The sequence below is a fragment of the Mesocricetus auratus genome, unplaced genomic scaffold (assembly GCF_017639785.1).
Source record: "Mesocricetus auratus isolate SY011 unplaced genomic scaffold, BCM_Maur_2.0 Super-Scaffold_100045, whole genome shotgun sequence".
In the NCBI taxonomy this organism is placed as follows: Eukaryota; Metazoa; Chordata; class Mammalia; order Rodentia; family Cricetidae; genus Mesocricetus; species Mesocricetus auratus.
In genome coordinates this window covers 8500978-8526285 of record NW_024429222.1, presented here as the reverse complement: position 1 = coordinate 8526285, position 25308 = coordinate 8500978, and the positions used below count along the sequence as shown (strand labels likewise).

At 43.7% G+C, this 25308-nt stretch overlaps 1 long non-coding RNA gene across 2 annotated transcripts; it reads right to left on the bottom strand.

Moving 5' to 3' along the window:
* Window positions 1–15861: 15861 nt before the first annotated feature.
* On the bottom strand, window positions 15862–25097 carry LOC121135935. Of its 2 annotated transcripts, none has more exons than XR_005873050.1 (3): window positions 25009–25097; window positions 17569–17788; window positions 15862–16153 (listed from the first exon to the last, which is right to left on the bottom strand). It is a non-coding gene; the product is annotated as an uncharacterized LOC121135935 (long non-coding RNA). The 2 variants fall into 2 exon arrangements; XR_005873051.1 differs by having other exon boundaries at window positions 17621–17788.
* Window positions 25098–25308: the final 211 nt, after the last annotated feature.

The window sequence follows — 25308 nt, the reverse complement described above, 5'->3', positions numbered from 1 at the left end:
GTTGAAAAATACTGATTTTAGATGCAGCAGTATGACTTCCCTGAGTATCTCTGAGTGCAAGATTAGTTTCTAAGGCCTGAACTTGACACAATTTACCAATGAGATTAGGCTTTCTTTTCTCTGCTAAGAATGCTGGCATTTGTCTTTGGGAATGTGGGTGTTGTGTTAGTTTAGCAAATTGTAATCCCAGTTTACATACAAAGGATTTGGGGAAACCTACACTGCCCAGCCCTTCTAGCAGTGATGGTGGAGTGGGCCAGCAGGTCTTGATAAGGATGGCTTGACACTTGACTCTCTGTTTTGTGAAACATTTTCCAGATGAGCTAGCAGGTGTGAGAATGGAACTTGATGCAGATGGACAAAAAAACCCTTCCTTTTCTGGCATTCACTTACTGAATTCTCCTACTCCTGCTCTGTTTCTAATCTATTGCCTGACAAAGACAAAGCACTGTGACCAAGGCAACTTAGGAGAGAAAGCATGGTCCTTAGGGGTCCACAGTTGCAGAACATGACAGGACATGACCATCGCGAAGGAATGCCAGGCAGGCATGGCATTGGAAATGGAGCTGATAGCCCATCTCTGATCTCAAGCATGACACACACACAGAGATGACATTGAACCTGTTTACCTTTTGAATCTCCAATGCTCTAAGGTCCCCTAATGACACCTCCTCTAACAAGACCATACCTCCTCTTCTTTCCCAGTTTCACCTACTTGGGATAAGTACCCAAATATGTTCATTTATGGGGAACATTCTTATTCTAATTAACACTAAATATTAACAAGGAGCTTGGAAAAGGAAACTCTTAGGGCAGCATCGCCCTGGGATCTGACAGTTGATATGACCACATTTCTGCTCTTCTTGCATTTTCAGAGAAAAGATACCACCAGTGTCTCTCTTCCCATGCAGATGTTCCATGGTTACAGAACGTCACCTCTATGCACATCTTTGGAAGGTTTAAGAGACTCATCATAGACTCAAATTTTATGGCCAAAGTGCTACCTTTTGTGGAGCCCTTCAATTACAGGAGCCCTGACTGGCTCTCTGTACCCAATTGGGTGATCGTTATCACCTCACAAGGTCAGAATGGGCTAGATCATGAGACTATGTTTGGAAATAGATCAAATAACAGGTACAGACCACAGTTCTCATTGGGAGACAGAGCACACAAAATCATCAGTAGTCTTCCATGTGTGACAATGGAAGAGCCCATCAACCAGCCAATGCCACAGTCTCTGTAGTCTGTGCTAGTGTCATCCAGCCCCTGATTATCATAGAGAAAGTGGTCAATGTGAACACAAGTCCTGGACCAGCCCAGGATACCATGGAGCTCAGGAGTATCCAGTCAATGAACTTCTTGGCTTGTGGAAGACTTGTATGCAGCAATGGGTGATTTTCACAGCTTTGCTCATGATGCCTTGGAAGTGGGGAAAATGGAAATCTCTGTGTGACTGTTACATCACGGTCTATTGCCTGTCATGGTGAAGCTGAATGGGGCATGGCCAGAGAATTCAGAATAAATACCATGGAAGTGGAAAACACTGGTCATATGTCTGGCCATCTGTCCTCAAAGCAAAGGCTTACTAGTCAGGGCCAATGTGAGATAAATTTCCCTGACAGACAAGGTTACACCATCCAATGAACCAGGCCCCTTCTTTTCAAAGCCCCGAAGACACCAAGCCTCACCTTCCCTGTGGCCTTTGCTCAGGAATGCATGTGGTCACTTCTCTGCCCCTTTCAGCCAACAAATCCACACTGCCCAGCTTAACACAAGACAAGCGACACTTCTTTTCCAAACATCCTGATTCCCCAGGCACTCATCATCACAGAAACTGGACAAAAACCTTTGTATTCCTTACTTTGCAGGGTCTCATGACTCCTGAAATCTTCATAATACTGGGATCATGTTCAATTACAAGCTTTTCATGCTCCACTTACAGAAGTGCAACAGGAGATTGAGCATCAAACAGAGTCCATGACCCATCGCTCTGTTGACTACATTAGGCTCCTGAGACACAGCCAGAGATGCCAATCCAGCCACCAGCTGCCCTCCTAGTGTTAAGAATAACTCACTGCCCCAAGTACTTGGTCTTCAAACATGAGGGCATGAGCTCAGGATGAGCTACCACATGTATTGCATGTCAGTGTGGGCATGTACTCCTCCTTTATGGAGATGGAAGGGGGAATTCCTCCTTTCATGTTGTACAGATGGTCTAGGCTCATTGACAAACTCCAACTTCAAGGAGAGTGTACAGGAAAGAAGGTGATTATGACACTTGAGACCCCTCCTATCACATATGAGTGAACACATGCAAGCACTTCAGAACACATGGATGAACCAAAACACACACCCACCCACACACACACACACACACAATGTGAGGGGCAAAACATTGCAAGTTTGTGTGTGTGAGTGTGTGTGTGTGAGTGTGTGTGTGTGTGTGTGTGTCCATGGTTTGTGATAGTTAAAACTCCGCTTAAATCATATGGTTCCAGGTGACCAAATTCTGGTTATTAGATTCAACATCAAGTATCTTTACTCTGCAACTCTGAGATCGTAACATGTTGGTCATGGCCCCCACAGAAGAAACAACACTTTCACAGGCCTCAGCCAAGACCATCAGAACACTCAGATATATACATTACGATGCATAAGAGTAGCAAAATTATAGTTATGGGGTGGCAATGAGAATTACTTTATGGCGGGTGCTCACCACAACATGAGGAACTGTATTAAAGGGTCACAGCATCAGGAAGGTTGATAACCATTGTACTAAGCCCTCTCATCACCAGCCCCTGGGCTTTTTAAATACCATTAAAGCACATTTAAATATATATGCATGCATTTGAATAGCACATACCAATATATAATAAGTGTTAAAAATCACTTCATTGTACTAAAAATAAATGAAAATTTTAGATGTTTTTCTAAGAAAATGAAAAAACAATTAAAAGTAGAGATTCCTGAGTTAGGCATCGTGTATATGACGGATCATTGTTTATGATGATGCTCTTTGAAAAATTCATGTTTTGTTTCATCTGATCCTAGATGCAACATGAATGAGAATGCAGGATTTATTTTTTTAATCTCAAGGAATTCTTTTATTCCAGGTTTTTTTAAAAGCACCTCATGGCAGGAAATGGAGGGGGTCACACTTTCCTTTTACCTATGGATGACAGACACAAGACAGAGAAAGAGCCACATGGAAGATGGAGAACTTAGAAAAGGAGTAAAAATGTGAGGGAAAGCATGCAGGTCAGAAACAGAAAGAAAATGAATAGTTAGATTTTCTGAGCACTCTGTAAGATAATGTAAGGGACAGGGCAGTATTTATTGAAGGAAAATCATTCTAGCCTGGCTTAAGGGAGCACTGCCTTCCAGGGGTGACCACTTAGTCAGGTTGACAGGGTCCACTTGCAACATTAGGTGTCTAACCAGATTCTAATCTCTTGATTAGGGAGTTATGTTACTTTTTGATTTAAATTAGAAACAAGCTTGCTTTACCTGTCAATCTGAGCTCTCCCTCACCTCCTCCGTCAACCACCCACCCTCTCCTCAGTCTGCTCTCCAGGGAGGGTGAGGCTGTCCATTGGGGAATCTCCATAGTCCGTCACATCATCCAGGTCAGGGTCTAGGCTCTTCCACATGTGTCCAGGCTGAGAGAGCATCCCTCCATGTGGAATGGGCTCCCAACATCCATTCATATGCCAGGAATAAATACTGATCTATTACCCTAGGCCCCATAGATTACTGAGGCCTCCTCACTGATACCCAAATTTAGGGGGGTCTGGATTAACTCCTATGATGGCCTCTCAGCCTTCAGTCCATGAGCTCCACTTTGTTCTGGTCAGCTGTTTCTGTTGGTTTCACCCACCCAGTCTTGACCCTTTTGCTCATCACTTCTCCCTCTCTGCAACTGTGTTCCAGGAGTTCAGTTCAGTGTTTAGCTGTGGGTGTCTGCTTGTTTCCATCAGACAATGGATGAAGGCTCTAGGATGGCATTTAAGGTAGTTGTCAATCTCATTATCAGATAAGGGCATTTAAGGTAGTCTCTCCACCATTGCTTATATTACCAGTTGGTGTAATCCTTCTAGATCTGTGGAAATCTCATTAGTGCCAGATTGCTCCTCAAACCTATAATGACTCCTTCTATTATGGTATCTCTCATCCTGCTTTCTATTCTTCCCCCGACTCAACCTTCCTGCTCCCTCATATCCTCCTCTTCCCTTTACTTCTCCCCAGCGCCCTCTCCCCTCCCCTATGCTCCCAATCTACTGTCCCATCCCCTTCTCTGGGGGTACCATGCATATCTCTCTTGGAGTCCACCCTGCTCTCCAAACTCTCTGGCAGTGGGATTGTAGGCTGGAAATCCCCTGCTTTTGGCAGGATTGCCATTTTTACTACATTGATCCTACCTATCTAACAGAATGGGACATCTTTTCTGGTATCTTCTTTAATTTCTTTCTTTAAAGACTCAAAATTCCAGCTATACAGGTCCTTCACTTGTTTGATTAGAGTTATCCCAAGGTATTTTCTGCTGTTTGTGGCTATTGAAAAGGGTGATGTTTCTCTGATTTCTTTCTCAGCCCATTTATAATCTGTATATAGAAGGGCTAATGATTTTTTGAGTTAATCTTGTATCTTGCCACATTGCTGAAGGTGTTTATCAGCTACGGGAGTTCATGTGTAGAGTTTTTCGGGTCACTTATGTAACCTGTCATATCATCTGCAAATAGTTATAGTTTGAATTCTTCCTTTCCCACTTGTAACCCCTTGATATTATTTTGTTATCTTATTGCTTTAGCTAGAACTTCAAGTACAATATTGAAGAGATATGGACACAGTGGACAGCCTTGTCTTGTTCCCGACTTTAGAAGAATCACACTGAGTTTCTCATCATTTAGTTTGATGTTAGCTGTTGGTTTACTGTATATTGCTTTTATTATGGTCAGGTATGTTCCTGTTATCCCTGATCTCTTCAGGACTTTTATCATGAAGTGGTGTTGGATTTTGTTAAAGACTTTTTCAACATCTATTGAGATGATCATGTGGTTTTTCTTTTTCTGTTTGTATATATGTTGTATTACATTGATAAATATTCATATGCTGAAACATCCCTGCATCCCTCCAGATGAAGCCTACTTAATCATGGTGGATATTTTTTCTGATGTGCTCTTGGATCTAATTTTCCAGTATTTTAATGAGTGTATTTGCATCAATGTTCATGGGTGACATCAGTCTGTAGTTCTTTTTCTTAGTTTTGTCTTTGTGTTACTTGTGTACCAAGGTAACTGTAGCCTGGTAAAAGGAGTTTTGCAATGAACCTTCTGCTTCTATTGTGTGGAAGACTTTGAGGAGCATTGGAATTAGTTCTTCTGTGAATTTCTGGTAGAAGTCTGCACTGAAGCCTACTGGGCCTGAGCTTTTTTTGGTTGGGAGACTTTTGATGACTGCTTCTATTTCATTAGGGGTTATAGGTATGTTTAAATTGTATATCTGTTCTTGATTTATTTTTGGTAAGTGATATCTATCCAGAAAACTCTCCAGTTCCTTTAAATTTTCAAATTTTGTAGAGTACAGGTTTTCAAAGTGTGACCTGAAGATTCTCTGTATTTCTCTAATGCCTGTTGTAATGTCCCCATTTTCATTCCTGATTTTGTGAATTTGCATGTTCACACTCTGCCATTTGGTTACTTTGGATAAAGGTTTCTCTATCTTGCCGAGCTTCCAGAAGAACCAACTGCTTGTTTCATTGATTCTTTGTATTGTTTTCTTTGTTTCCACTTCATTGATTTCACCCTCAATTTGGTTATTTCCTGGCATCTACTCCTCCTAGGTGAGATTGCTTCTTTTTGTTCTATAGCTTTCAGTTGTGCTGTTAATTCTTCAGTGTGACTATTCTCAACTTTCTTCATGTGAGCAATTAGTGCTATGAACTTTCCTATTATTACTGCTTTCATAATGTCCTATAAGTTTGGGTAGGTTGTGTCTTCGTCCTCAGTGAATTCTAGGATTTTCTCCTTGACCCAGGAATTGTTCAATTTCCATGTGTTTGTAGAGTTTCTGCAATCAATATGTATCACCACATAAAACACTTCTCTTATTGTTTCCAAATAGATAAGATCAAACAGACCCCAGGGACTAACAAGAGTCCCATACAACTTGAATCATGGAACTAAATGCAGTTAAGGCCTCACACATGAAATTACATATCATAGCCAAAGAAAGTTCAATGAACCATGGAGTTTTGTTCACAAAAATCTTTTCAGGCAGCCAAAGAGATAAAAATCTGATGTCTTCAGTTATTTTGTCATAGCATATTACTGTCACAGGAATTCTGAGGCAAATGCAATTGTTATCAGAAAATGAGATGTAGTAAGAAAAAACACTATCCTCAGTCTGATGGGCTTTAAGTTGGAGGATGAAAAAAACATATCCTATAATGGAAATGGTTCAGAATCATCCGTTTCCTCTTCCCAACCATGCTGGATCTCACTCAAGATGACTTTATTCATTGGGAACAGATGTAATTATTCCAAGGAAGCCAGGTTTTTCCTTCAGCAAACAAGGAGCTGCCTCTTTTTGTTTAACAACAGACAAAGTAGCTGGTTTGAACTTAAGTTCAAAATCACAAATGTAAATCCTGGCCAGGACGCTGCAAATAAACTAATGCATACTGTTCCAGGAGGCTGTGGAACTGGTGTCCCAGCTCATCCTTCATAAGGTATCTTCTTCTCAGGACTGTTGAATTCATGCACTGAGAACTATATTTCTCTTCCTAGGTTTTGCACAAAGGAAAGATGAGATGAATTTGAGAGTACATCTTGTCAGGGATTGGCCTCACTGAATTAAAATACCCAAACTCCCATGTTTGCATACAAACAGAGCAATCCTGGTTCCTCACATGCTGTCTTAATTAGGGTTTAAACTGCTGACATGAAGCACCATCATGTGGCAACAAATTGTGGAAGAAATTTGGTTTACACTTTCATGTTGCTAATGAAACACCTGGGAACAGGAACTCAAACAGGATTTGAACTTGGAGGCAGAAGATATAGAGGCCATGGAAGGGTGCTGCTTACTAGCTGTCTCCCATGGCTTGCTCAGTCTGCTCCCCTATAGAATCCAGGAAAGGAACCAGTCCAGGGATGGAATCACACACAGTGGGCTGGGTTCTCCAACATCCGTCACTAATTAAGAAAATGCCTAACATCTGGATCTTATGGAGGACTCTTATTCTCTGAAGTTGCCCCTTTTCACATAACTTTACTGTGTGTGTCAAGTTGACAGAGGACTAGTCAGCACACTAGCCACGACACAGAGTAGGGAAGGATCACTGAATCCTGAAACCTAAGAACTGGGGATGTACAGAGAAGAGACTAACAATTGTCTCAATGTTTGGGACATGAATTCCAGCATTGCCCTACCCTGCCCTGCCTTTTCCCTGCCCCTGCCCCTACCCCTGCCCCTGCCCTCTCATTCAGGTACCAAGGCTTCCCCTGGTCACCTCCAGCCTATGCATCCAGCCTATGCAGACACCAAGTTCCACACTGAACTCCGGGAGCACAAAACAAGCAGACACACAAAGGAGCAAGGCAGCTGCTCCCATCCTCACCCTTGCCTTCGTTTTGATGCTTGGCTTTGACCTCTTGTGGTTTTGAATCTGCTCCTGGTGGACATTGCGTGCCTCTTCCGTGCTTGCTTTCAAAGGGCAAATTCTTTATGCAGTCAGCAGCAAGTCTCCTTGGAGAGCGTGAGACTTTACTCAGTCTGGACAAGAAGGGCAGAGGCATTAGTACCTGGAGGGACTCGAGGGAACAGTGGGGAGCGAGGAGACAAAGGAAGAGACAGGAGCACAAATAGTCAAGCCCTGGCCCCAAGATCTGACTTGAACTACCTCGGAAATCTCCAGGCAGCTTCCTCTGCAGCCTTGGGATGGACACAGAATCCTGGCAGCGCTGCACACCACTGTTGACACCCACTCAAGGTTCGCGCCCAGAGAGCATTCATTGCCTCCCATCCTGCCTGTGCCCTGGTGGGGATCTGCTGCGGCTGCCAATATCCGTTACTTGGCAAGAATGACAGTTATCCCATTAATCCCTTTGGAGAGACTTGAAGTGCATCATCGACTGAACTCTGACGTGCCTGGCTCAGCCAGTCAGAGTTCCCTTCTCAAGAGATGGCTCTGAGAAGGTTTCTGCTCTCATGACTGGTCGCATAAGTTTTTCATAGCAGTCTACTGGCCGCTGCTGCCCCCTGGCGTCCATAAGCACAAGTGCACCAGGAGCTTTATCCCAGTCCTTAGGGGCTCAGAGCTGGGCATGCCCACAGTCACCACGGCTAGTGGAGGAATGCTAAAGCTGTCCATAGGGAGTTGGGGGCGGGGGGCTGTAGGTGGATGAGATGGAGCTCCCTAGATGAATCTGTGCAGTCCTAGTTTCAAACTCTTGGCTCCTCCGAATAATAGATGCATTTTGGGGCAAACACAAGAGGGAACCTGCTCACCCAGCTGCAGATGCCCTGGGATGCACCGACTGCTCTATTCTGGGCTTGAGCTCCATGAGGAGACATTCATCAGGAGACCCTCTGGATCTGCTGACAGACCTCCTTGCCACCTTCTGTATGAGCTGTGATCAGGCTCTTTTCCAGTCCAGAGTCGGGTGTCACCCTGATCTCCTCCAAGGCATTGGACCCCAGATTGAAAATGAACACTGAGTTGGGAAGAGCCTGCCTGTTAACACTCGAAGGAGGAAGAAGCTCTACAGTAGAGGCAGGGTGGAACACTTCCTAAAAACCATCAACAGCTCTATGCTACACGCAGCTAGGTACTAGGATATCGTGAAAAGCATGGTGTTATTAGGAGTCAGTCACTTTAGGATGTAGTTAGCTTTCTGCTGGGGACTTTTCTTGCTTCCTATAAAATAATTTCTCCAGTGCTGTGCTCCTGATTTCTCAAAGAGACATGACAAGGCCATATCTGATGCCAAAGTATTTACACTGCTAGAACTGAAGAAGGCAGAGACTTGTAACTCTGAACATTCATTCCCTCAGTCAGTGATGAATATTAGTTCTTAGTGCTGAATAAATACTAGGGGAGAATGAAGGAATCGGCATTAGGAACCCACTCTGAAGGATCTCACATACACTGCATACATAACCAAATACATAAATGATTACAGGCAGTATGATAATTCTGTAGGGAAAATAATCTCATGCAAGTAGAGGGCTTGAGAGGAGGAGGGAAAGAAAACTGGACTATGTGCATGAAGCATTGTGGTGAGTACTGAATCACAGAAGAATAGCTCTTCAACAATTGGTTGTTAGTTTGCAGTGATGGAGAATTAGCATATGACGTCACAGGTGCAAGACTATTCCTGAGCCACACACCCAGGGCCTGTGTTTAAGTGTTGAAGAGTAAGTGCTTGGGGATCTTCCTTAGAAGGAAAATATGCATTCCAGAGAAAAACATTTTAGTCTGGTTTAATGTAAATAGGGTTTCCAGAGATCCATTCAAACATTAGGTATGCTAGAAGATGAAAAGCATTTCAAAATTTTGAAACACAAGCAGCTGTCCTATGTATGCAATGTATGGGCTTCTTTTTTTAAATGCTCATTACATCAAATTAATTTCACCAATGCTCTGTTATATAACAGGATTGGATATTAGAGAAAGTTTCTTTTATTTTGGAAACTCAGTCTCATGTAGAGCAGGCTGACCTTGAAATACTGTTTATTTTACTTTATTTAGAGCAATGTAGACATAGCTGGCCTCATATCTGCTACGTAGATGAGGATGATCTTGAACTCCTGATGTCCGTTTCTACCCCCTGAATACTGAGATTATAGGCAGATGCCACACAACCAGTTTCCGTCAATGCTGTAGACGAGACCCAGAGTTTAGTACCTTCCAGCTAAGCACCCTCCAGCTGAGCTCCAGCCCAATGGATTTGATTCTGTTTTTCTTCACAGGAGGTTAGGCTGTGATTTTCTGACTCTAAGGAATCAGTGGGGTAGGACTCACCACTGAGCCCTCTGGGTCTGGGGCTCAGGTCTGGGCTGCCCTGACTGCAGGTGCATATGACTAAGGAAACAGTACACAGTGAGCTCCAGCATGTCCAATGCTGGACAGGAAGGTCAGAGCCAACTGGGAGCGACCTCCTGTGCCACCCTGAGCTACTGGACACAGTCCTTGTACAACAGGGAGCCTTTGAGGTAGAGAAGTGCCATGCTTGCGTTTATACAATCATGCTAGGTACACACACACACACCCCATACAAACATACCACACACATCACACATACACACAACAAACATACATCACCACACATACACACAAACACACACACACACAATACATAAAACCCACAATAATGAATACTGTACTTGTTCTAAAGCCTTTCCTCATCAAGCAGTGGGAGTGTCTTGAGCCCTACCACTAAAAATGCTAATGGAAACTGCAATTGGTAGGTATTGTAGGTGAGGGGTTTAGAAAGACAACGAAGATGAGTGAAACACAGTACAAAGCCTGTGCAGGTGACAACATGATGCTCAAATATGCTGTTATTTTTAGGTGAAGAGCTGGCTGTTTGTTTCTGCAGGGCAGACTTGGGAGTGATGTTTAGTATAAGTTGTGTTGTGTGAGCTATGGCCCCTGCATGCACAGCTGTGTTCAATTTACTATGCCATAGTTAAGGAAGCCTCTGTTTAACCTGATGACAGCTGTGCACAGCAGTGAGGCTGAGCTTTAAAGGGGTGTATCACACAACTGCTCTATCCTGTCAGTGCTCCCAGTGTTGTGGGAACACAGGAGTGTGGTGGAGTGACTGAGCCTTCTTGTGTCTGGCTCAGACAAAACGGACATAGGACTCTGTATATTCCACAAGCAGAATTGCTCTTTTCCATGCTAAGGCTAGGGAAATTACTGGATCAACATATCTACATAAGGATGCCATGCAGTTGTTAGGTGATGGAGAATTCTTCATGGGAGCCAGAAATGCATGTGCTTCACATGACTTAGACTTGAGAGCTACCCCACCAATGGGACAGGGCAGGCTTCCTAGAAAGAGGACCAGAGTAACTGGGTTGCCATGATACCTAGTATTTTTTGTTTGCTGAGGATTTCCTGTTTCATGATGGTCATGTGACCCCCGATGTGCAAATGCATTGATTCTGGTTCCTTTGGGATGCGTTGACCACCTACAGGTCTGTGTTTATAATTATTTGCCAGATGTTGTATAGGGCATGGACCCTAAATTCTAACCATGTGAAAAATGATTCTGACTCAAGCTGAAGACCTTCTGTGTGCCCACTGTGAACATGAATTTCATGCTTAATTGTCTGCTAGGACTAGAGTTCCATTCTGAACAGTTACTGGAAACTTTCCAAGCATATTTTGTGTGTGTGTGTGTGAGAGAGAGAGAGAGAGAGAGAGAGAGAGAGAGAGTTTGTGTGACCTCTGTGTTCATTTTTATATACAGTTGTTCATTGATCCAAATGTGTCAACCTCAAGATTCTCTTCTCTTTGTACTTTCACCTTGATTGTTGAGAAAGAGTCTGCCACCAATTCTGGAGCTCAACAGTTCTCCTAGACTCCTTGCTGAGAATTTCAGGAGTAGGAATTCCCATATTGTGGTGGTGCAACTGACATTTTATGTGGGTGCTGGGACAAAGATGCAGGTCCTCATTGTTTTTTGACAAAGGCTTTGCCACCTGAGGCATCTCCCCAACACAATCCCCTAGTTCCACTCTCTTAATCCCAATGTTCACCATGAATGTTCTCCTCTGTAACTCTCATGAGCTGGGTATTGCTCAGAATGTGGAAGTCCATACAGTTCCCCAGGACAGAGGGTAAGTGGTCCTGTCTGTCTGTGTCAATGTGATTCTGGCCTGTACACTGACCAAAGGATAATCACCCAAGATGAACAACATTAAGAATTTTTCTATCTGTTGGTCAGAACTGTCATCAAATGCTAGAGGAATAGCCATATGGAGTCAGCAAGGCTCCTGGCCTCATTCTTACCAGGAAATGTCTCTACTGCAGCTCTGATGGGGCTCTGTCTCTTTTTTGTCTGAGCTTTGGGAATTGCAGGCAACCATGGTGTCCATCGATCCTTTTCCTCCTGTAATACCATTTCTCAGGTTTCTAACTCTTTTCTCAGTGTCTCTGTCTGCTATGAAGGACCCTAGTTACACTCTATAAATCGAGATAGTCTACAGTGATCCCAAATCCACAGGAGATCCCTTCCTCCACATCCTGATATCAGATCCTCTAGAGAACCTATGAAATGGTTTAGGTAAGCACTGCAGTCACAGAGTGCTGCCCCAGCACACTACAGTATCTGATAGAGTTTGTAGCACTGTACAGAGGGAAGAAGCAGGCCAATACCTGTAATGTCAGCACTCTGGCAGTCGGGGCAGAAAGAGCAGATGCTTGAGGTCACCATTAGATACACAGGGCCATTATTCTCCTTCAGAGTGGACTACTGACACTGTCTCAAAGAATCAGAAATAAAAGTACCTTGACAGCTGTAAGAGTTCCCTGGTAGAGTTCTTTGGGTCATTTGTGTAAACTATCATATCATCTGCAAATAGTGAAAGTTTGACCTATTCCTTTCCAATTTGTATCCCCTTGATCTCCTTTTGTTGTCCTATGGCTTACAGCTGATTAACACCTTCATCAAAGTGGCAGGCTACAAGATCAACTCAAGAAAATTAGTAGCCCTACTATATACAGATGATAAAAGGTCTAAGAAAAAATCAGAGAAACACCACACTTTACAATTGCCACAAACAACATAAAATACCTTGGGATAACACTAACCAAACAAGTGAAATACCTGTATCGAAAGAACTTTGGGTCTTTAAAGAAGGAAATTAAAGAAGCCCTCACAAAATGGAAAGATCTCCCATGCTCTTGGATAGGTAGGATCAATGTAGAAAAAATGGCAATCCTGCCAAAAGCAATCTACAGATTCAATGCAATCCCCATTAGAATACCAGCACAATTCTTCACAGACCTTGAAAGAACAATAATCAATTTTTATGGAAAAAACAAAAAACCCAGGATAGGCAAAACAACCTTACTCAACAAAGCAACATCTGGAGGCATCACCATCCCTGACCTCAAGCTTTATTATGGAGCTGTAGTCCTGAAAATAGTTTGGTATTGGCATAAAAATAGACAGGTAGAACAATGGAATCGAATTGAACACCCTGATATCCTGATATTAACCCATATATGTATGAACATCTGATCTTTGACAAAGAAGCTAAAAATATGCAATGGAAAAAAGATAGCATCTTCAACAAATGGTGCTGGCATAACTGGATATTGGCATGTAGAAGACTGCAGATAGATCCATGTCTATCACCATGCACAAAATTTAAGTCCAAATAGATCAAAGACCACAACATAATCCCAGCCACACTGAATTCTTAGAAGAGAAAGTGGGTGGTACCCTTGAACGAATTGGTACAGGAGACAGCTTCCTGAACATAACACCAATAGCACAGACAGTGAGATCAACAATTAATAAATGGGACCTCCTGAAACTGAGAAGCTTCTGTAAGGCAAAGGACACAGTCAGCAAGACAGAAAGGCAGCCCACAGAATGGGAAAAGATATTCACTAACACCACATCTGATACAGGGCTGATTTCCAAAAATTACAAAGAACTCAAGAAGCAAGTCTCCAAAACACCAAAGGATCCAAATAAAAAGTGGGCTACAGATCTAAATAGATAATTCTCAATAGAGGAGTCTAAAATGGCTGAGAGGCACTTGAGAAAGTGCTCAATATCCTTAGCCTTCTGGGAAATGCAAATCAAAACAACTCTGAGATACCATCTCACTCCTGTCAGAATGGCTAAAATCAAAAACACCAAGGACAATTTATGCTGGAGAGGTTGTGGTGAAAGGGGAACACTCCTCCACTGCTGGTGGGAGTGCCAACTTGTATAGCCACTTTGGAAATCAGTATGGAAATTTCTCAAAAAATGGGAATAAACCTACCACAAGACCCAGCAACACCACTCCTAAGCATATATCCAAAAGATGCCCATTCATACATCAAGGATGTCTGTTCCACTATGTTCATAACAGCATTACTTGTAATAGCCAGAACTTGGAAGGAACCTAGATGCCCCTCAACCGAAGAGTTGATAGAGAAAATGTGGTACACTTACACAATGGAGTACTATTGAGCAGAGAAAAAAACAATGGAATCCTGAAATTTGCAGGCAAATGGATAGCACTAAAATAAACCATCCTGAGTGAGGTACCCAATCACAAAAGGAGAAACATAGCATGTACTCTCTCATATATGGATTTTAGACACAGATCTGGGAAGTGCCAGCCTACAATCCCATGGCCAGAGAGTCTGGGAAACAGAACCTTCATTCAGTGGCTGATGGAAGCAGAGGCAGACTCCCATGGCTAAGCACTGAGCTGAACTCAAGAAATCCAGTGACAGAGAGGGAGGACTGATGACCAAACGGGTTAAGACTGGGCTGGTTTAACCCCCAGAAACAGCTGACCTGACAAGGGTTAGCTCTTGAATCCCAGACTGATGCCTGGGATCCAGCATGGGACTGATCAAGACCCCCTGAATGTGGGTGTCAGTGAAGAGCCCTAGGCAATCTATTGAGCCTTGTGTAGTAGATCAGTATTCATCCTGGGTATACAAATGGACTTTGGGCTCCCATCCAACAATGAGAGATGCACTCTCATGCTGGACTTTTGGGGGAGGGTCTAGGCCCTTCCCTGGATGAAATGACAGACTATGGACACCCCCATGGAAGGCCTCACCCTCACTGGGGAAATGAGGGGATATTGGGGGGGTTGGTGGAAGGGCGCAGGAGAAGGGGAGGGAAAGGGAGAGGGACCTGGAATTGACATGTGAAGCAACCTTGTTTCTAATTTAAATTTAAATTTAAAAATAAAATATTAAAAAATACCTTGACAGGGGCTGGAGAAATGCCTCAGCCATTAAAGATTAGCCTTACAACCAAAACGTAAGAGAATCTTGGTTCAATTCCCACCATCCACATGGCAGATCACAACTATCTATCACTCATTTACAACAGGTCTCAGGGATTCTACTAGGCTGGTGGGATTGACATCGAGACCCAAGTATCAGCTGGTGGCTGCACTGCCAGTGGTGGGACTCCATGCATATGTCACAACACGTGATTGATAAAGGAGGATGAAGTCATGCCTCATGCTTGCAGTATACAGTATACAGACAACACTCTAGAGCTTCATTTGCTTTTTTATTCATTCTTTTTCTTTTTCTTTTTTTTTGGTTTTGTTCTTTCAGGAAGGGTTTCTTTGTGCAATAGCGCTCACTATCTTGGAACTCCCTTTGGAGACAAGGCTGACCTTGAACTCACAGAGATCCACCTGCCTCTGCTCCCTGCATGTGCTTCCTTTGCTTTGGTTCTCATATTTCCCCAGGCGCTGTGAGGTCTTTGTGTGTCTGAATTTCCTGACGCAGCTCTGTGCTCACCTTCTAAGCTCCTTCCTGTGCTACTCATGTCAATGCCATCAAGAAGCATTGGGTATTCCTGTGGCCATGCTGCATACTTCACATGTCTGTGGGCTTCCCACTCAGCTATCAACAGGACACAGGTGCCCTGACCAAGGAGCTGCTCCAAGTGTCAGTGCCAAAACCTCACTGTGGGAAAACTGCAAAATTTTCATGCTAATGTGAAGAGTGCACAGAATTTAAAAATTCTGACTGAGACATTCCTTGTGCTTCAATAGTTCAATTCACTTGAGGCTGGATACCGTGTTTTTTTGTTGTTGTTGTTGTTTTTTTGTCTTTTGTTTTTTTTTTTTTAGTAAAAGACAGGGTCAGGATGAAAATCAAGTGAACATTTAATCAAGGAAATGAATTTCCAGTTAAGGCCTGGAAATTTTCATCCAACTATGAAGAGTATAACACTCCTCCAGGTTCATATGTAGTTCTGATGTGTCAACATCTAATAGAAATAACCCATAGGGTCCACAGTACTGAGTCCCTATGGGAAAGGTTCCCATACAAAGCTAAGAGTTGCCATTCTGTGGTGTTCACACACAGGTAGCTGACAAGAGGTCACCTGCTGTTCTTCAGGGTTTCCAGCGAACCACACAAGCTTTTCAGCAGACTCGCCTGAGGAGACAAAAAGTAAATTGAAACCACAGTTATGCAGGAGCCTTTCACTTGATTGCTCGTGGACACAGTCACAGTTATTACAGGTTGAGAAACAGATCCCACACATGAGAACAATCGTTTATTAAAGATGAAACCTTCATGTTTTTTTCTATTTCCTTTTTTCATGCCTCTCACACTGTGTGTATGTGTGTGTGTGTGTGTGTGTGTGGTGTTCATGTGTGTGTTCTGGAGCACTTGCATGTGTTGACTCCTGTGATAGGAGGGGTTTCAAGTGTCATAGTTAGCTTCTTTTCTGAGACACACTCCTTGAAGCTGGAGATTGTCAATAAGCCTAGACCATCTGTACAACATGAAAAGAAGAATTCTCCCTTCCATCTCCATAAAGGTGGAGCATATACCCACACTAAAATGCTAAGCTTTGATGTGGTAGCTGGTCCTGAGCTCATGTCCTCATGTTTGAATGCCAAAGTACTTGGTGCACTGAGTTATTCTTGATACAAGGAGGGCAGTTAGTGGCTACATTGTCATCTCATGATGTCTCTCAGGAGCCTAATGTAGTCAACACAGCAATGGGGCATGGACCCTGTTTGGTGGTCAGTCTCCTGTTGCAGCTCTATAAGTGAAGCATGACAATATTGTGTTTGAACATGATCCCTGTATTATGGAAATTTTAGGACTCATGAGAACCAACAAACTAAGGAAGACAAATGGCATTACCCATTTCCTGTGATGCTGAGCATCTGGGGAATCAGGAAGTTTGGAAAAAGTGTTGCTTGTCTTGTGTTAAGCTGGGTATGTGGATTTGTTGACTAAAAAGGGCAGAGAAGTGACCACATGCATTCTTGATCAAGGACCACAGGGAAGGTGAGGCTTGGTGTCTCTGGGACTTTGACAAAAAGGGTCCTGGCTCATTGGTTGGTGTAACCTTGTCAGTCAGGGATATTTATCTCACATCGGCCCTGACTAGTAAGCATTTTCTTTGAGGATGGATGGCCAGACATATGATCAGTGTTCTCTGCTTCCATGCTATTTATTCTGAATTCTCTGGCCATGCCCCTTTCAGCTTCCCCATGACAGGCAAAAGACCATGATGTAACACAGAGATTTCCATTTTCCCCACTTCCAAGGCATCATGAGCAAAGCTGTGAAAATCATCCATTGATGCCTAGAAGTCTTTCACAAGCCAAGAAGTTGATTGACTGGACACTCCAGAACACTATGGTGTCCTGGGCTGGTCCATGACTTATGTTCACATTGACAACTTTCTCTATGATAATCAGGGACTGGATGACACTAGCACAGACTACAGAGACTGTGGCATGGGCTGGTCGATGGACTCTTCCATTGTCACACATGACAGACCACTGAAGGTTTTGTGTGTTCTGTCTCCCAATGAGAACTGTGGGCTGTACCTGTTATTTGATCTTTTTCCAAACATAGTCTCATCATCTAGCCCATTCTGACCTTGTGAGGTGGTCACAATCATACAGTTGGGTACAAAGAGCCAATCAGGGCTCCTCTAGTTGAAGGGCTCCACAAAGGAAGCATCTTTGGCGGTAAAGTTTGAGTATATGAGTCTCTTAAATCTTCCTGAGTTGTGCAAACAGGTGCAGTTCTTTAACTCTGGAACATCTGCATGGGAAGAGAGACACTGGTGTTATCTATTATCTGAAAATTCAAGAAGAGCAGAAATGTGGTCATATCAACTGTCAGATCCCAGGGCAATGCTCCCCTAAGAGTTTCCTCTTCCAAGCTCCTCGTTAATATTTAGTGTTAGTTTGAGTATCAATGGTTCTTATAGATGAATTTGTTTGGATACCTATCCCCAGTAGGTGAAACTCTTTGGGAAGGAAAAGGAGATATGGTCTTGTTAGAGGAGGTGTCAGTAGAGGTTCTGAGAGCAGAAAAAAAACAATGAAATCTTGAAATTTGCAGACAAATGTACAGCAGCAGAAGAAACAATCCTGAGTGAGGTAACTAAGTAACAAAAAGAGAAACCTGGTATGTACTCACTCATATGGATTTTAGACATGAATCATGGGAGTGCCAGCATGCAATCCCACTGCTAGAGAGTCTGGGAAACAGAACCTTCATCCAGAGACTGATAGAATCAGAGGCAGACACCCACAGCTAAATACTGAAAGAACTCCTGGAATCCAGTGACAGAAAGGGAGAACTGATTAACAAAGGGGTTAAGACTGGGCTTGTTTAACCCACAGAAATAGTTGACCTGAACAAGGGGGAGCTCTTGGACCCCAGACTGATGAGTGGGTGGACAATGTAGGACTGATTCAGTCCCCCTGAATATGGGTGTCAGTAAGGAGGCCTAGGCAATCTGTGGGGCATTGGGTAGTATTTATCCCTGGCATACAAATGGACTTTGACTGCCCATCTCACAATGAGGGGATGCTCTCTCAACCTGGACTCTTGGGGGAGGGCCAAGGCCCTGCCCTGGATAAAATGACAGACTCTGGAGATCCTACATGGAGGGACTCACCATCTCTGGGGATCAGAGTAGAGATTTGGTTGGGGGCTGGAAGGGAGAGTGGGGAGTGAGGGGAGGGAGAGGGAGCTGGGATTGACATGCAAAGCAAGCTTGTTTCTAACTAAAATTTAAAAAAGGAATAGTAAAAAGAAAAAAACAGCAGGAGTGGGAGAATTCAGTAATTGAATGCCAGAACAGGAAGTCTTTTGTGTCTATCTGCATTAAGTTTCATTTTTACAGCTGCTAGTTCATCTGGAAAATGTTTCACTAGACAGGGAACCAAGCGCCAGGTCCTCCTTATCAAGACCTGATGGCCAACTCCACCATCACTACCGGTAGGGCTGGTCAGTGTAGGCTTCTGCAGATCCTTTGTATGCAAGCTGGGATGGCAAATTGCTATACTATCACAACACCCATATTTCCAAAGACCAATGCCAGCATTCTCAGCAGAGAAGACAAACTCCAATTTCACTGGTAAATTACATCAAGATCAGGCTTCAGAAATTCATCTTTCACTCAAAGAGTCACTCAGGAAACTTCATCTAAATTAGTTGTTCTCAACCTTTTTGGGGGGTCAAATGACCCTGTAATAGGGTCACCTAAGACCAATAGAAAACACAGACATTTACATTATGATTTATAACAGTTGCAAAATTATTGATGAGGAAACAAAAATAATTGTAAGTTTGGGGGCCCCCTTCATATCATCAACTGTTGAAAATTCTGCAACAGTAGGAAGGTTGAGAACCACCTAAATGATCCCCTCAGACAAGACTCTGGATTCCCTGTCATCTGGGCAGTCTCTGCTGACTCAGAGTTCTGATCACAGCCTGAATGGTGACCATGAGGACTCTGCAGACACCACACTCGGCCAGAATGCACATTACATCACTGACTGACATTTGTATATCCTTGACAATGAGTGTCTCCCACTGATCTAGACCTGTAATGTGGACACTGGACAAAAATTAGTTCAAGGATGCTGGTCTTGTCTGGAGTGATGCTACCCAGGCCTCTCAAGCCTAGTAATTTTAGTCAAATTATCACTCACTGGGATGAAAATATTATACCAGTTTCTGGACTTCTGGGAGCAACATGGGCACCTGATGGAAGGAAATTGTGAAGAAAAGGACATGGATGTTAGTTACCTAATCAGCCCAAGATTGGTTAGAATAGAAAAAGAGAGGTCCTGAGAAGGGTTTGGCTTGACCTCCCTGGGATGGCATGCTCTTCTGGTCCTGGGAACTCATGTCTTACCCCCACAACTCTCTTGCTCAGGGAGTTTGATTTTGCTCCACCCTGTCTAAGGTCCCAGACCCTACACTACATGCTGATCCCTTCTTCTCAGCTGCCTGACTGGAAGTGGAGCTTCCTATGGGCAGACTCTCCTCCCCTTCACCCAGTTTCATACCCTTGCCTCCTCACTCTCCTACTTTTGACAGGTCCCACATGCCTCTGTCCTCCTCTCTGCCCCTCATCCTGGGCCCCCTAACCTCCTGGGCTCACACAGTATGCAGACGTCTTTACATCTGGTCATGGATAAGCATCAAGATGAGGAGTGGTGAAGACCTGAAGTCATGTGGAACATGAAGTTGTCTATCACAGTTGCAGAAACAGGACGGCTGCCTCTTTAAAACACAGAGGCTGACTTCTCTGTCCAGCCATAGTGCAGGGGTAACTATGGGTATAAGTTGTAGCGGCTAACAGCTCCCTCTACAGGGAGAGGAGGGGTAGAGATCTTGGGTCCAGGGTGCTGGAGGTGTCTGATGGGGAATACCATATTTGGGGTACACAGTTCTATCAGGTGTGGCCTGGCTCCATCCTGTGCCTTTTAGGCCACACCAGGCCAAACTGAGTCCCATGGTTTAAGAACCATGGACCCTGGCCTGTTCTTCAGACCTCAAAAGACACACAAGCAAAGGACTGTGTTAGTGACTGAGTCAATGGTAGGAGGTAACTCAGAGTCACACTGCTGTCCCATAGCTCTACACGAGACTCCTCACACCGAACAAGTTCCCAGTAATGAAGCCCAACTCCCTCCTCCTTCCCTCTTCTGCCCCTGGTTTCAGGCTCAACTTCTCCAGGATCCACATATAGGGGAACAATAGGACAGCTTCTTCTAGGGCCACAGACATCTTAGGGTTCATTCCTATCATGGGTGCAGCATATCAATGGCAAAGGCCTTGCAATTCAAAGATGAAATACACAAGGGAAGGTCACTGGCCATGCCTACTGGATTTCCTTGGGACTCCATTTCCTATGCCTTGCTGTCCCTCTCCTGGGGACTGTATCTTCTGCCTTTGGGGTGATGTGGAAACAGCATAACCTGGAAAACAGGTTCCAAATCTGCCTCTTCACCCCTTGTTGACCCCTGTTGATTTTTCTTGGAATCTGTGGCTTCTTCTTGGGTCTGGTCCTTGCTGAAGATCTGTGGTCACTCTTCAACTGTTATTTTGTTGATGGTTTTCATATACAGTGTTCTCATTCCGAGGATGGTCCAGGATGTCGATAGTCTCATGTGTTCTCTCAGTGCACTGTAGATCAATTTCCTTCAGGCCTTAGATATGCTGATGCTAGTGGTGATCTCAGCATCATGCTGCTTTTCTGGTATCCCTGCGCTGGCTTTGTCTTCAAGGAACCACAGATCTTTGAGGGATGAGAGACTGAGCATGATGGTGCTGTGCTACCCATTTCCTCACTCTCAGCCTCCTCAGCATCATGGGGAGCTGAGGTCTAAGAAGGGGCATCCTCCAAGCAGGAGACGTAACCCTCAGATGTGTCACAATCACCACATGAGGTAGTACTCTCTGGGTCCTCTGATTTTTTATTGTTGTTATACACAGGCACAGGAGAAAACATGGAACAGAATTCCAAGCCCAGCTGATATCCAGCTGGAGAGCTGGACTTAGAGGAGCTCTTGCTTTTTCTCACTTCATTCACCTCTTGCCCTTTGTTTTCTTCAGATGCCACAAATGTGGGGAAGGCAGATTCACTCCCTACCCTCCTTAGGGTGGGAGGGAGGGTGGGAGGACCTGCAGAAAGACTCCTTAGAACCTACCATGTTTCACCAAAGATGCTACTATCGCTTTTTCTCCTGTTGAACATATTGTTTTCTGCTTGGGCATCATTAAGCCTTTTTGCTCCTTTGGATTCCAGGGTTTCTTCAGCCATGGGGCCTATGCAACACATAGTATCTACAATGGTGGAGATGGACAGCCTGGAACCAGTATCTCTCGATGGTGCTAGTAAACCTCCATCACAGAGATCCATGTGTGGAAATTCTTTCTCCATGGTCACCACCATGACAGGTGGGGGATGGGACCACCACGAGATGCTAGAAGTAAAAAGACAGAAGCAGGTCTAGGAGATAAATTTATGAGTCTCAATTTTCACTTCATGAACATCATAGATACCTCAACATCCTACTGATAATCATGGGACAGGGTTCAAAAAATAAGTGCCAACCCAAACTCTAAAGCAATTATGAGAAAGAATAAGAAAGATCAGAGATGAAATAAGTGGTCATTTAGAAGTTGAAAAGAAAAACCGAAGAAACAAAGATCTTGTGACTTGAAAAGGTGAAGAAGTCTGGCAAAACTATTGCCCAGAGAGAAGATGCAAATTATTGAAATGTGAGACAGACATATAGTATGAAAGATAGACAAGTATGATCTAGGGTACACTGGGGGTATATGTGTGTGTGTGATGTGAATTAACTCTAGAGAGGCAATAAACCTGAAAGGAGAGTTCTTGAATCATAAAAGAGACACCAACATTGACAGGGTGTTATTAAACCTACTTAGCATTTGATGGCTTCCAGCTATTACAACCTGGAGGCTATGATCAATTCTGGATGTTATAAACATGCAAAGGAATCAGTTTAGGGATTAGATGGAAAGAGTAATACCATTCATGCTAACAAGCACATGCCAGGACCAACAGATTGCATGATGGACCTTACCTACTGACCTTACAGTATAATGGAGATCAATTCTCCACAAGAAGCATCACCAGACACAAGGAAAGGTCACTCCAAAATTATTCTTGCAAGCCAGTATTCCCGAGGCTGAACCCATCACAATACACACACACACACACACACACACACACACACACACACACACACACACACAGAGGCTTCAGTATACTCCAGTGTCATTGATGAATATACATACACACATATAGAACTTGAAAACACACACACACATAAAAGACAACACACACACAGAGGCTTGAGCATCCTTCATTGTCATTGAGCAACACACACACACACACACACACTGTGGTATGCTCCAATGTCATTGATGAACATCCACTTGTCCATCTGTAATCAGGCTTCTTGTACTTCACACATTGTTCAGAAACACATGGCAAAGTTGATGCTTCATGTTCACAGTGAGTTCAGCAGGGAATCCCAGGATAATTCCATGGGAAACTACTGGATAACAAGCATTAAAGGAGGTCCTGAGAAGAGGCCCATGCTTAGACACAAAAATGAATTTGTGTCATTTTCTGAAGTAGAAATAGACATGAACACATAATCAGAAATCCACTCCTCAATCTAACACACTGGGTGCATGAATCAAAAAGGCAAAACAGAACAAAAAACTTAACCAAGAATAGGAAATCTCTCAATGTCAAGGTCTAAGAGATTCAGAGCCCAGTTGATCAGGATATGTGGAGAAGTCTGACTGCTGTCCACCCAACAGGAGTTTCTCTATAGCATCAAGACAAGTCCCAGCCCTATGCAGGGCCCGTATGAACCGATTTCCATAACTTCTCAGCAAGGCTTTTTGCGATGTCACAGTAAGGAATGACCAGGAACAGCCAGAAATAACCCAGAGATGTTGTTATATCCAGTTCCAGGAACTGTATAACTTTTATCACGGCTGTGAGCAAATCCCCAACAAGATGCACCTTAAAAGGCAAAAGGGTAACCCAACTCTCAGGCTCTCAGAGGACAGGGATGTTTGGAGATGAGGAGCTGGGGACTTGGGAAGATGGGGCTGAAGCACCTGCTTGCAAGGCTTTGGCAGCTCCTGTTGTCTCTAATGACCAATTCTCCCTGCTGGGTTTCAACCCCATGAGGTTTACAGCCTCCTGATTGCAAACTCCTGCTGGAGACCAAGAACTTAGAGATTGAGATGATGTGAGACCTCTCCCATTCCAACCTTGAGGAGGACATTTTCACTTCAAAGGCAGCAGTGACAACAAGAATGGACTCAGTCAGCTTTGGGCATCCTGGGTTTCAGACATGGTTATGAACTAGACAGAGAGTGAACATAGAGGCTTCCCTCAAGGTCCTTGTCACTCTGACCCTCAAATTCTCTACTGACTCCAACTCCCCGACTACTGCAGACCTCTTCATATCTGTTCCTGTTACTTACACTCATATTTATAGGCATGGAAAGGATGAAAACCTGTCTATGACACTGTGGTGCCATGGCAAACTGTTGTCCCCTAAGATTTCCCAGAACTTTAAGTCCTCCTTAGGTAGGAGAGGACTCTTTTAATATGATAGGGAAATTTACAACCACGGGGGAAGGCTGAGGAAAGTTACAAAGCTGGTGGGTGTCCTCAAAGTCCATGGCAAAATGAAATTCCTTATCTTTTCTAATATAGACTAACACATGTGAAGTTGAGGGATCCCAACTCAACATTTTTAGACCCCTTGCAACTAGCCCATCACAGAATAACTTGTCCTTCTGCCCTCTCCTGAGAAACCAGAGACCTCAAGATAAACTTAAAAGATAACACTCCCTGATCCAGGAACTAGCTCACCACATTCCTGCTCAATGTTTAACTGTATAATGCCCAAAGAATGCTTGCTTGAGATAACCTATAAACTTCCTGTTAAGACATGAGCTATCATTTAACTTCCTCATCCTTTATGTTTATGTTTGCCTAACTCTCCTGTTCTTTATGGTTTTTTCCTTTTAAAAACCCCCGACTGCAGTTACTAGGGGTCAAACTCCTCTGCCCCTGCGAGGGATATGAGCTCAGCCCCAGTGCACTGGTTCCCTGAATAAACCTTGTGTGCTTGCATCAAGAATGGTCTCTCTTGAATTATTGGGGCATCGGCTTATCTGGAGACTTGAGTGAGGGTCTCCCCACTCTGGGGGTCTTTTAAAGTAAAGAAATTAACTAGTGTAAAAATGTAAAAACTGTCAAGATAAATGGATAGGGAATAATAGAAAATGGTTGATAATAAAATAAACTGAAACACATGCACAAACTCAATCTGAAACTACAGTAAGTCAACATTAATCCCAAACCCAACCTACTGGTCATCACACTCATGATGTTCAGGTCTGTGGTTATCACAGATATTAAATGCCAAAGACAGACAATAAAACAAAGTGCTCACGACCAAAGTCTTGAGTCAAGTCCTCTGCAGCCAGCCAACAGCTTCACTGCAACAAAAGGACAAGATCCAGGCCAGCTGGTGCCTTATATGGGTGGCCACTCTCATTCCTCACAATGACTTCTTGTGAGGTCACAGAGTCACAGACCAATCACAGTTACACAGAGCCATCATAGTTTTTTTTTTTTTTTGAGTTCTTGCCTCACGGCTCCTCCTATATGGATGCCAAGACTCAACTTGAGAGAGTCAGAGGTCATTTTGGCTCAGATTTTCAGAGGATCAGACACAGCATGGTGCTGGGCT